Genomic DNA, 12,439 nt, shown 5'->3' with positions numbered 1-12,439 from the left:
TTTTGGACATTTATTTTTATTCCTTAAGACTTTGCCAAAGCACTTTATCAAGGTATAGGATCATGTCATCTGCAAAGAGGGATAACTTAACTTCCTCTTTTCCTACTTGAATACCTCTGATTTCCTTCTCTTGTCTGATTGCTCTAGCTAGGAGTTCTAATACTATGTTGAATAGGAGGGGTGAGAGCGGGCATCCTTGTCTTGTTCCAGTTTTCAGGAAAATGGTTCCAGTTTCTGTCTATTTAGCAGTATGTTTGTTATGAGCTTCTCCTGGATGGCTCTTTACTATTTTGAGGTATAACATCTATGCCTAGATGTTCAAGGGTTTTTATCAAGAAGGAATGTTGGATTTTATTGAAAGCTTTTTCTGCATCTAATGATATAATCATGTGAGTTTTTTTTTTTTTAATCTGTTGATGTTTTTCATTACATGTATGGTCTTACAGAAGTTGAACCAGCCCTGCATCCTGGAGATGAAACCTATTTGGTCATGGTGGATGATTTTGAGATGTGTTGTTGGATTCGGTTTGCCAGAATCTTCTTGAGAATTTTAACATCTATGTTCATCAAGGATATTGTCCTGTAGTTTTCTTTCTTTGTTGGAACTGTACCCAGTTTGCATATCAATGTGATGTTAGCTTCATAAAATGATTTGGGGAGAGTTCCATTTTTCTCAATTGTCTGAAATACTTTCAATAGGATTGGCATCAGCTCCTCCTTTATATATTTTGTAGAATTCTGCTGGGAAGTCATTTGATCCAGGGTTTTTGGTTTTTTTTTTTTTTTTGGTAGGTAGTTTTCTTATGACATAGTTGATTTTCTGGGTTATTATTGGTCTTTTTAGGGTTTCATTTTCTTCATGTTTCAACCTAGGGAGGTTGTGTGATGTCAGAAAGTCCTCCATTTCATTTAACTTTTCAAGTTTGTTTCCATACAAGTATACATAGTAATCTCTAATAATCTTTTGGATTACTTCAGGATCAGTTGTGACTTGATCTTTTGCATTTCTGATTATGTTTATTTGGATGTTTTCTCTCTTTTTCTTGGTCATTCTGTATAGGGGTCCATCAATCTTATTTATCATTTCAAAGAACCAGCTTTTTGATTTGTTGATTTTTTTTGTATTATATTTTTGTCTTCTATGTTCCATATTTGGGCTTCTATTTTGGTGATGTAGATTCTTCTGCTGAAGTTACAGTTTTGGTACTTTTGCTTTTCCAGCTTCCTTAGGTGATTTTTTTCAGCTGTTACCTTGTGATGTTTCCATTTTCTTCCTGTGTGTTCATAGAGATATGAATTCCCCCTCTTGGTACTGTTTTCATGGCATCCCAGAGATTCTGGTAAGATGTTTCTTTGTTTTCAGGAATCTTTTAATTTCTGTTTTGATTTCTGTGTTGATCTAGGAGTTATTCAGCATCATGCTGTTTAATGTCCATATCTTTGTGGGTTTTAGGAGAACTTTGTTAGTGTTGATATTTATTTTTATTCCACTGTGGTCTGAGAAGGTGCATGTCAGTATTTCAATCTTATGAAATTTGTTTATGCCTGATTTATGGCCTAGGATGTGGTTAATCTTAGAGTACATTCCATAGGGTGATGAGTAGAATGTATATTTTGTGACTGTTGGGTGGAATGTTCTGTAGGTATCAATTAAGTCCATTTGGTCAAGTGTCATATTGAGGTTCCAAATATCCTTGTTGATTTTTTTGGCTTGATGATCCATCTAGGGTTATTAGTGGGGAATTTAAGCTATGATAGTGTCAGAGTCAATACCTTTTTATAGTTTATCTTAAAGCTGCTATGATAGTGTCAGAGTCAATACCTTTTTATAGTTTATCTTAAAGCTGCTTTATGAAAGTGGGTGCTCCTATGTTGGGTGCATATATGTTTAGGGTATATATTTCTTGTTGTTGAATTGAACCTTTTATCACTATATAGTGACTTTCTATATCTTTTAGAATTTTGATAGCTTAAAGCATATTTTGTCTCATATTAAGATCACAACTTCTGCTTTCTTTTGTGTTCCCTTCACCTGAAAATTTGAGACACTTGCTTTGAGTCTGCAAGTGTCCTTTCTGGTGACATGAGTCTCCTGGAGACAACATATTGTGGCATCATGATATTTTATCCAATTTTCTATTGTACATCTTTTCAGTGGTGCATTTACTCCATTCACATTCAGGCTAATTATTGAGAAGTGAGTTTATCCCCCTCATGAGGTTCTTACAGAGTTTGTTATTGCTGTTTGTTTATTTGTTTGTTGTCTTTCTTTTGATTTTGGGGTTGCTTTATGTGTGTTTTCAATCTTTTTCCTGTATTCTTGGGAAGGGTGTGCTCATTCATTTTTTTTCTTTCTTCTGTGTTTAATACTTTTTAAAGTGTTTCTTGTAGAGCTGGTGTGGAGGCAGTGTAAACTCTTAGGGATTGAATGTCTGGGAAGGATTTTAATCTTCATCGCTGATGAAACTTAGCTTAGCTGGGTAGGTAATTCTTGGTTGAAATTATTTATCTTTGAGAACTTTGAAGATTAAACTCTAGTCTCTCCTAGCCAGAAATGTTTCTGTAGAGAAGTCTGCTGCTATTCTCCTGACTCTAGGCAGATCCAATCTGGGTAGGAGAGACAGGGTTGTATAGGCTGGGTCCTCTACACTGCTGTCCTGGACTTGCAATCACCACAGATGTTCCTCTGCTCTCCCACTGCACGCTAGTACTCGTCCTTCAACACTCCTGTCAAATCTTAGTATTTATTCATTGTCTTGGTCCTTTCTTGTGGGAGCAATGAATGCCAAGCATCTCTAGTTAGCCATCTTGCTGATGTCACTCAGTTATAATTTTAGAATGTCGAAGTTCAGAATGCAATAGCAATTCTCTATGATAGTTATCCATAAGCACACAGTTTTTATAATTTGTTTTTTCCTATTTTATGTTCATTCTGATTACATTAATTGATATGTAATTTTATGACTGTGGAATCTAATTTTAAAATGTGCATTTTGTATATCTTCTATAAAACAACACTTCTGTAGTAATTATTTTTTATTGTATTTTACAAAAGTATCAGCCTGTGATAGATTGGGGGAAACTGGTATTTCACTACACATTGAAGTGTAATTGTACTTCATCAAATGCTCATCATAATATTCTTATCTTTCATTTAATTCTCACAACAATGAAATGAAGTAGACATTATTCTTATTTTATTAAAGAGAAACTGAGGCTTGGTAAGTTTAATAACTTTCTGATTCTTATATAGACATAACATGGCAGAACTATGACTCCCAGTTAGATCTATCTGACTCCAAAGCATATACATTTGTCACTATACTGTATGATTCACTGACAATATAACAGATGGAATTTTATATTTTCCCTTTAGTTTCAGTCTAGTCTAATAGATTTCAAATGAGTTCAGGGAGAGTGGGGCTCCCTGGAAGCTTCGGAGCATTTGCAGAACAAAATACTCTCTGTTTAATAACATAAATCATGAGGAACATCAGCTCTTGCTAATAAAGTCTAGATATCTGCAATAATTAAATTGCTAAACTGAAACATGTCAAACATTCATAGAACAAAGTATTAATATACTACATTATAACACTGATTGGAAATATATGCAGTATTTTATTCAGTAAGTATCTATTTTATGCCTGCTAGACACTGGCGCTAAAAAGGTGTGAACAAGACAGAAATAGTGTTGGCTATGTTAGACCCCTCATTTTAAGAAAGGCAATAAATAAATAAGCAGTAAAAGGAAAGAGATTTCAGATAGTGTTAAGCATTATGAAGGTTGGTGTGATAGCATATCTGGGAAGCTACATTGGATTGAATGATCAGGGCCAGCTTCCTAAAGAATGTGAAGATCTGAGGAATGAGCATGCCCACCTGGGGACTAGCAAATGTAAAGGGACTGAAGAAGAAGCTGGTATGTGCGAGGGACAGAAAGAAGGTTTTGCAGATCTAATACAATCAGCATGATAGTAGAAGTGGGTGGAGAGGGATGAGTGGTGAGGGTTGAAGTTGGAGATATAAAGGTGCCAGATCCTGTTGGACTTTGCAAAACATTGAAGAGGATTTGAGTTTTGTTTTGTTTTTTTCTCTTTAACTTCAATGGAGAAGTATTGAAGGATTTTAAGCAGAGGAAAGATGCTTTTCCATTTTTATATTTTAGAGGATAACTCTGGCTGCTAAACAGAAATGGTTTGTAGAAGGGTAATGGTGGAAGCCACAAAGAGAACTGTTAATCTTGGATGAGTGTGTAAATATAGAAATGAAGACAGCCAAAAATAAAATCTTAATGTACTTTAACATTTAGAAAAAAGTCTACAAATGAGACACAGATCCTTAAAGTGTGACAAACAGTAGAGTAATGTGGTGCTTTGGAAAGACACAAGGAAAAACATTAAACAAGAGGTTACATTGTTTATAGGATTCTCCTTCCATGGTTTCAAGTGTAGGGGAAAATACCCATATTCCCTAATTAAACTTATTTTCTAATAATGAGCCATAAATAATGCCAGCAGTATGCAAGTAGCTAATACAGTAATTTTATTGTATCTGTACCCCTGCAGACATTCCCAAAGAAAAATTGCACAGGACAGTTAAATAAAAAAGGAATACTTTATTCAAAATTGTTGCAGCAGGGGTCAAAACTATTCTGATAGGCGAGAGAGATGAATTCAATTCAACTGAATAAAAGGCAGGAGACTTTATGTAAACGCTGGAGTGTGCTGGTGGATATGTCCTGGAGAATGTTACCAAAAAGGTAGGTCAACCAGATTAGGTCATCTGTGTTTGCTAATTGGCACTTAAGGAAGTTAGACTCCTAGCCTCCCATACAGAGAAGAGGGCCATCTGTGTTTGCTAATTGGCACTTATAGAATTTAGACTCCTACCTTCCACAGAAAGGGGAGATAAGGAAACTGTCTTTCTGAAGATTATATTTTAAAGAGATGGCTCCCAGGTCCTTGAGAAAAATATTCCTGGATTGTAAAACTGAAACAATGCTAGAGAAAGATTTAAATCTCAAAGAGAAAGAGGAAAGAACTTAAAATGGTAACTTTCCTAAAGCAAATGATCTAAAGAAAAAAGAAATAAAGGGCCTACAGTCAGGAAGAAAACTATCTAAAGTTTAATCAAGCTAAGAGTAACATTAAATCCATCCTGATCATCCTATATGTGTATAAAATCCTATTCAGAAGGACCTTGACATAAATGCACCCTCAAATTTTCTAGCAAAACACATAATAGGATATTTTATCTAAGTTTGCAAAGTCTAAACAATATGGATAAAATTTTGTGCTGAAGATAGCTAAAAGACTCTTAGCAAAGCAACACAACAAATACTGGTTTAAGCAGCTCGAATTTAGCCGGACCACTTAACTAAGAGCAGATGTACCTTTTAAATAATTAATCTCAGCCTTGGATAAAACTGTGAGGTAGGCAATATTTTTCTCCATTTCCATCTGTCTTGTTATTTCTGGTATTATAACAGCAACCAGTGGTAGTATAGACTGTAAAAGGAGTTAGGAAACAAGTTTTGTAGGAGGGAAGAAGAAAGATGTTGCAGTGCCCTCTGCTGGGAACTGTGGGTAAATTAACATGGATAGATGAAAATATGGATTTTTTTTGGAATGTCTACAAAAGAAGTTTCAGTCTAGGAATAACTAACTCCTTTATTTCCCTATATACAAAACCTCCAAATGTGCTAACAAATATCCAATGCAAATTCTTGAGAAGCAACATCAACGTTCATTTCATCCCTCCTCCCCTCACCCATCCTTGCGCCCATGTAGGCAGCCAGGGTACCTCAGAATAAAAACCTGTGTCTTGTACAGTAGTGGTCATAAAATCTTAACGCACCTACAGATCATCTGGAGATCTTGTTAAACTGCAGATTCATATTCACCGAATCTAGAATCCTAAATTTCTAAAATCTCTCAGGCGAAGCCTACACTACTTTTGGAATGACCTTCCAGAAATGTCCAGTCCTGGCACGCAGATAAGAAACGCTGTCTGCCAGGTTGGTAAAGGGGCTGGTTCCTACAGTCCTTAGGAGAGTCACTTTTTGGCACAGGAGAGGGTGAGGGGATCGGCAGACATTTGCTTTGGGTAAGGAAGGGTCTTCAGCACAGCATAAAGAGGGGATCCACTCCGAGGAGAGGGAAGCTCATATATGCAGGTCCCATTCGCCTTCCCAACATGCCATGCTCTGGAGCTCATGACTACGACAGACTCAGGCATAAGAAGAGTGTCAGATCACAGACCTGGGACAAGTTTAAGATTCTCTGCTCAGGCATCTCTAAAACCCAAGGAATTCTTCATCTGAGGGAGAAACTGGGTGGCTTTAAAGGTGAAGGAAACACGGGAGTAACTTTTCTGATTTGGAAAGACTTTTTTTAGGAAAGTATGTTAGATGAGAAGGGATGGTTAGCTGTTCTGGATATTTCCCTTCTGCCTCTGGGAGAGCTCACTTCAAAAGTAGGTAGAGGGAATTAGCAGTCCATGGAACGCGTTCAATGGATGGAATCTCCTGAGAGAAGTTTACGGGAAGGTAGGAGTTTTAGTGGCCAAGGTAATGTGTCTATTTTATTATCTGCCTCCATATCATACACACAGAAATTCAGTTGTTACAATTTAGATCAGACCTTACGTCCTATGATAAACTTTAGTGCTTTCCATGCAAAACTGAAAATAAGAACCCCTTCCAGGTTTAAAAAATAAAACAAACCTAATATTTGGAGTAAGGACTTTCCACTTTACTTCACAAACTACTTAAAGAAAATAACAGTTTTTGAATAATTAAACTGTGAATAAATATGTGCCACATGTATGTTGTACTCTTAATTTGTTTTTTATTGTATGGTGACTGTCCAAGATAGGCAGTGTAGCCAACCTACATTGAGCCTATCATGACCCAGAAGCTCTCTTAAACCTACTATGTATATAGTCTCAGTCAGTCTCAGAGAACACTACTATCTCCACATTATTCTGGTTAAGAAATAGGTTTAAAGAGTTTAAATATCTTGTCCAAGGTGGCAGAATACATAAGCGGGAAAACTCATACCAGAATACACGTAATCTGATTCTAGAATCTATGGAAACTGACAGTTGGAGGAACCAATATGATAAAACTACTAAGGAACAGGTGCCATTTGTAGATGTGGAAGGGCATAATAATTTCTCTCACCCATCATATGAGCATAAAGTGACACTCGTATAGCAAAAGACAGGTTAACAGGAGAAAAGCATAACACATTTCCTTAATCAAAGTTTTATGTGACACAGGAAACTTCAAAGTTAAAGAACTGAAGATCCAACCCATTTTTATGTTTAGAGTTAATGGAGAATGAACAGCTGTGTAGAAATGTAATTGGACAAAAGAGGTATGATCTATTAGTAATGGGTTGGGAGGAGGGGTGGCAGCATGGCCTGTTTGTTCATACTCTTCTTGGCCACTCTCTGTAGTATTTCTTCCTCCCATGTATAGTGCAAGACCATTTCTGGAATTAGGGTCTTATTTTGATCTACAATCAAGCCAAGGTAAGTAAGAATATTTCATTATGGCCAGCTCTTACTCAGAAAGGTAGAGTAAGGTTAGAATAATATTTCTAGTTTCTGTAATTTGCCTTGGGGAAGAGGAATTCTAGTACCTGTAGCCTGACTTAGGGGACAGAAGGGAGCAGGAGAACCTGAAAGAGAAACTTCGCTTCTGAGGTCCTTCCAGTGTTTTTTGCAGTTCAAAGTACTCAGCATGCCAAAGTGTCAAACTTTGGGGTATCATTTTGTCAGTCTCAACAAATTCAATCACACTTGCATCTAAGTCCAAAACTCTGCTCCCCGTTTTTCCTGGGCTGGCTAAGTACACTCAGGTCAAAAGCATCTATGAATTAGACCTGGAACAATACCATCAAAAAGACTAAATAATTAAATAGGATAAAATGCAAAAGTAAGTAAATACTATTTTCACCTATTAAGTTAGCAAATATTTGAGAAAAAAGATAATATTTGGGAAAATTAAGAATAAGTGACATTAGCAACATGGTGGAATAAGAAGTCCTGGACACTACTCCTCCCAAACACAGCTATTTAGTGACAATTCATGGAAAATTCCCTTTTTGAGAAATCAGAAACAAGTTGAATGGCTCCTTCACTTTGGGAGAATGCAAAACCACACTCACCAAAACCTGTAGGGAAATTCAGAACCGACTATAACCAGAAACTCTGCTCAGGGTTCAATGATATTGCATCAGGAGGAACCTTAGCCTCCAGCTTCACTCAGGGAAGAGAAGGTGTTGATTTGTGCATAGTGCTTCATCTTTTTTTGATGTGTGTCACCAGAGAACTGACTTCTGTCTTGGCATACTTGGAGCTCTGAAGTTTCCAGCATCATCAAGCTACCTGGAGAGAACAGAGATGATGACTTGGACTGATAGATACCACTGATTCTTCCTCCTGATCAGTACAGAGAAAGCAGATGAAAAATTCCCTGTCAGCTTCCCTTTGGGGAGGACAAGAGTTAATCCATGTATCCAGGACCCAATCTTCTCTGATGTTGCCCAAAAAATAAGTATCTGCCTCGTCAGTCCCAGAGCTCTGACCAGTCCAGCACATATTAGCCACCTGGGAAAAAAATGAAAGTGGCAGCTTGGCCTAATAGACATTATAGCTCCTCTGCCCATCCTAGCTTGGCAAAGAGTGAGTGGAGAAAAACCACAGTAGCCTTCTTTTTCCTGGAGATAAAAAGAGTTGGTAGAAAGCCCAGAATCTGTGGCTGGGTTCATTGTTAGGGGTCTTCTCCTATACAAAGACAGACTGTGAAGACTAGGAGAGCTACCTTCTTTGTCTAATATGTAGACAGACACCAGCACAGACAATCAAGAAAAATAAACCAGGCAAAGATGTTTTGTAGAAAGAAAAAGATATATTTTCAGAAACTATCCCTAGTGAAACAGAGTTACATGATTTACCTGAGACAATTCAAATTAAATATCATAAAGATGCTCACAAAGATCAAGAAAACAATGAATGAGTAAAGTGAAAAAAATTCAATTAATATTTTAAAAATATAAAAAAGCTACAAACAAATTATGGAGCTGAAAAACACAACAATAACCAAATTGGAAAATTAATAAAGAAGTTCAAGATCAGACTAAATCCAGAAAAAGAAAGGATCACTGAACTTGAAGAGAGGTCACTGAAAATAATTTAGTCAGGGGTGGGAAAAAAAAGAAGAATGACAAGGATAGAAGAAAGCTTAAGGGAACTACAGGAGCCACGAGACAGAATAACATAACATTGTCAGAGTTCCAGAAGGAGAAGACAGAAAGGACCAGAAAGCTTATTCAGAGAAATAATGAAATGATGACTGAAAAGTTATGGAATCGAGGGAAGAAAATGGAGAAATGAAGGAGCCATAAAGATGCTCCCAGAACCCCCCCCCACAAAAGAATTAGGGAGTTAATCACTACTAGACCCGTGTTACAAAAAAAACTAGAGTGAGTTATTCAAGTTGAAACTGAAGGACACTAAAGAGCCACACAATGGCATATGAAAGTAAGAAACTCATTGGCAAGGGTAAATATATAGGCAAATACAGAATGCCGTACAGGTGGTAAACAAGTTATTTTTTAATTCGAATATAAAAGTTAAAAGAGCTGGGTGTGGTGACTCACAACTATAATCCTATCATTTTAGGAAGCCAAGGCCAGAGAACTGCTTGAGCCCAGGAGTTCAAGACTACCATAAGCACCAGAGTGAGACCTCATCTCTACAAAATTAAAAATTAAAAAATAGCCGGGCTTGGTGGCTCAGCCTGTAATCCCGCGCCTTTGGGAGGCTGAGGTGAGTGGATTGCCTGAGCCCGCGGGTTCGAGACCCGCCTGGGCAGGGGGGACCTCATCTCTACAATAAATCAAAAATCGACTGCACGTGGTAGCACATGCCTGTAGTTCCAGCTACTCGGAAGGCTGAGGCGGAAGGATCGCCGGAGCCCAGCAGGTCAAGGTTGCGGTGGCTGGGAGCGGCCACTGCACTCCAGTCTGGGTGACAGAGTGAGACTCCAACTCAAAAAAAAAAAAAAAAAGTTAAAAAAAAAATATGCTAAAAGGTACACAATATGAATAGATGTAAATTGTGACAATAGCTTAAAAAAGGAAATTCTGCAACGTGGAACAACATTGATAAATCAGGAAAACCGAACAATTATAATACTATAAGAAAGGGATTGGCAGTAGCAGGAAATTGTCAGGGGAGGAAGGGGCAGACCTCAAGAACAAGGATACCTGCGGAATCAACATTTGTATACCTAACCCTGAATTGTACCCCACATGTTTATAAAAAAAAAAGGGGGGGAAACCTTATGCCAAATGAAATAAGCCAATCAATGGAATGCAAAAAGACAAATGCTGCATTATTGCACTTATGTGAGTTATCTAACCTAGTCAAATTTACATAATCAAAGCATGTAATGGTGGTTGCTAGGGCATGAGGGAAAAGGGAAGAGAGCCTTACTAGCCAATATATAACATATTACCAATGTATAATATATTGTACTGAAACATTTATAACGAAGGCAATCTTGGGTTTTTAACACAATAAAATACATAGAAAAGAAATTGGCACTGTCATAAATAATTGGCATGAGAGTACATCAACACATTATTTTTGGATGCAGTGCAATGTGCCACATTCTCTTTCCCCCTACAATGGCAGACAGCAACCTTCCCCTTGGTACCTTCTGTGTGTTCCTGGATCCTGTAGTGAAGTAGTGGAACCTCTAGTTAAACCTCAATGGACATGAAGCATAAAGTGAAAAACATTTGAAATTTGGGGATTATCAGTTGTTGCTGGATTCAACCATTGAAGTGCTTCTTGCCGGGCACAGTGGCTCAGCCTGTAATCCCAGCATTTTGCGAGACCAAGGTGAGAGGATTGCCTGAGCTTGGGGGTTTGAGACCAGTCTGGGCAACTTGGTGAGACCTCGTCTCTACAATAAATCACAAAAAACAAACAAACAAACAAAAAACTATCTGGGCATGATGGTGTGTGTCTATGGTTCCAGCTACTCGGACAGCACTCCAACCTGGGTGACAAGAGTGAGACTCTAACTCAAAAAAGAAAAAGAAAAAGAAATGCTTCTATTGCTTGTTTATCTATGAGATAAACATCTCAACCAAGGAAACATCTATTTCTCATTGTCTGATAATATCTGAAGTGTTCTTAAAATCTGTGAAAAAAAATTTAGCACTTTTTTATATTGATGACATTTTCACAATACCTGCAATGTGAAAAAAATGTCTAAATTTAGCATGACTCTCAGCTCTAAGAAACCACAGAGTTGCAGCATAATTTAGTCTGTCCTTACTGATAAAAGGAGTTTTTAGGTCAGTATTAAGTATTATTCTGATTATAAAAGTGGTTAAATATTTAATTTTGCAAATTTAATTGTGTTTAGTTAGCAAACATCAGAAGATCACTGAGCATATAGTATATATGCTATACACTGTTTTAGGCTATGATGAATATATAGTTAAATAAACCTGATTCCAATCCTCAAAAATCCAATGGAAGATACAGATTTGTATTCTCTAATATAATCTGGTATAGTCTCAGTCTCCTGGTATTTACACCTTTGTGTAATATCTTCCCCTTGACATCCTGTTACAGGTTCTCTCTCTCTCTCTCTCTCTTTCTCTCTCTCTCTCTCTCTCTCTCTCTCTCTTTCTCTCTCTCTATCTCTCTGTGTGTGATCCCTAAGGCTGCCATAAAAAAATTACCACAAACTATGTGGCTTAAAACAAGAAAATTTTATTGCCTCACAGTTTTGGAGGCTAGAAGTTGGAAATCTAGTCTTCTAGGTATAGAAATAATCATGCTTCTCCAAGGAACCAGGGCTTTGGGTTGTCACCTGCCATTCTTGACTTTCCTTGGTTTATACCTGCCTTACCCCAACTTCTGCCTTAATCGTCACATGAAATTATTCCTTCTGTGTCTGTGTCAGTGTCCAAGTTTCTCTCTTCTTTTAAGGACAATAGTCATATTGAATTAGGCTTCATCCCATACCAATATGAGCTCATCTTAACGAATTATATCTGAAATGGCATCAGTCCTGAATAGAATCATATTTTAAGGTACTATGGGGTGAAATTTTAAGATAAGATATCTTTTTGGTATAGAAAATTCAACCTATAACATCCTAGGGGGCCTCACTCTGGGAGAAGCAAGCTTCTATATTTTGACTAGCACTACATGGACAAGAAATTGATTCCTTTGGCACCTTAAGCTGCCAGCTTTCATGTGAGATGACTTCAGCCCTGGCCAGCATCTTGATTGAAGCTTTCTTAGAAGCTTTGAGTCAGAACATCCAACTGAGTTATACCCATATTCCTGATCTACACAGCCTATGATATAGTAAACAATCATCGTGTTACACTGCCAACTT

Source organism: Carlito syrichta, unplaced genomic scaffold, assembly GCF_000164805.1.
Source record: "Carlito syrichta isolate Samal-C Ts95f unplaced genomic scaffold, Tarsius_syrichta-2.0.1 Scaffold314785, whole genome shotgun sequence".
NCBI classification, from domain to species: Eukaryota; Metazoa; Chordata; class Mammalia; order Primates; family Tarsiidae; genus Carlito; species Carlito syrichta.
The sequence above is the reverse complement of the archived record's forward strand: the minus strand, read 5'-3'. Positions refer to the sequence as shown.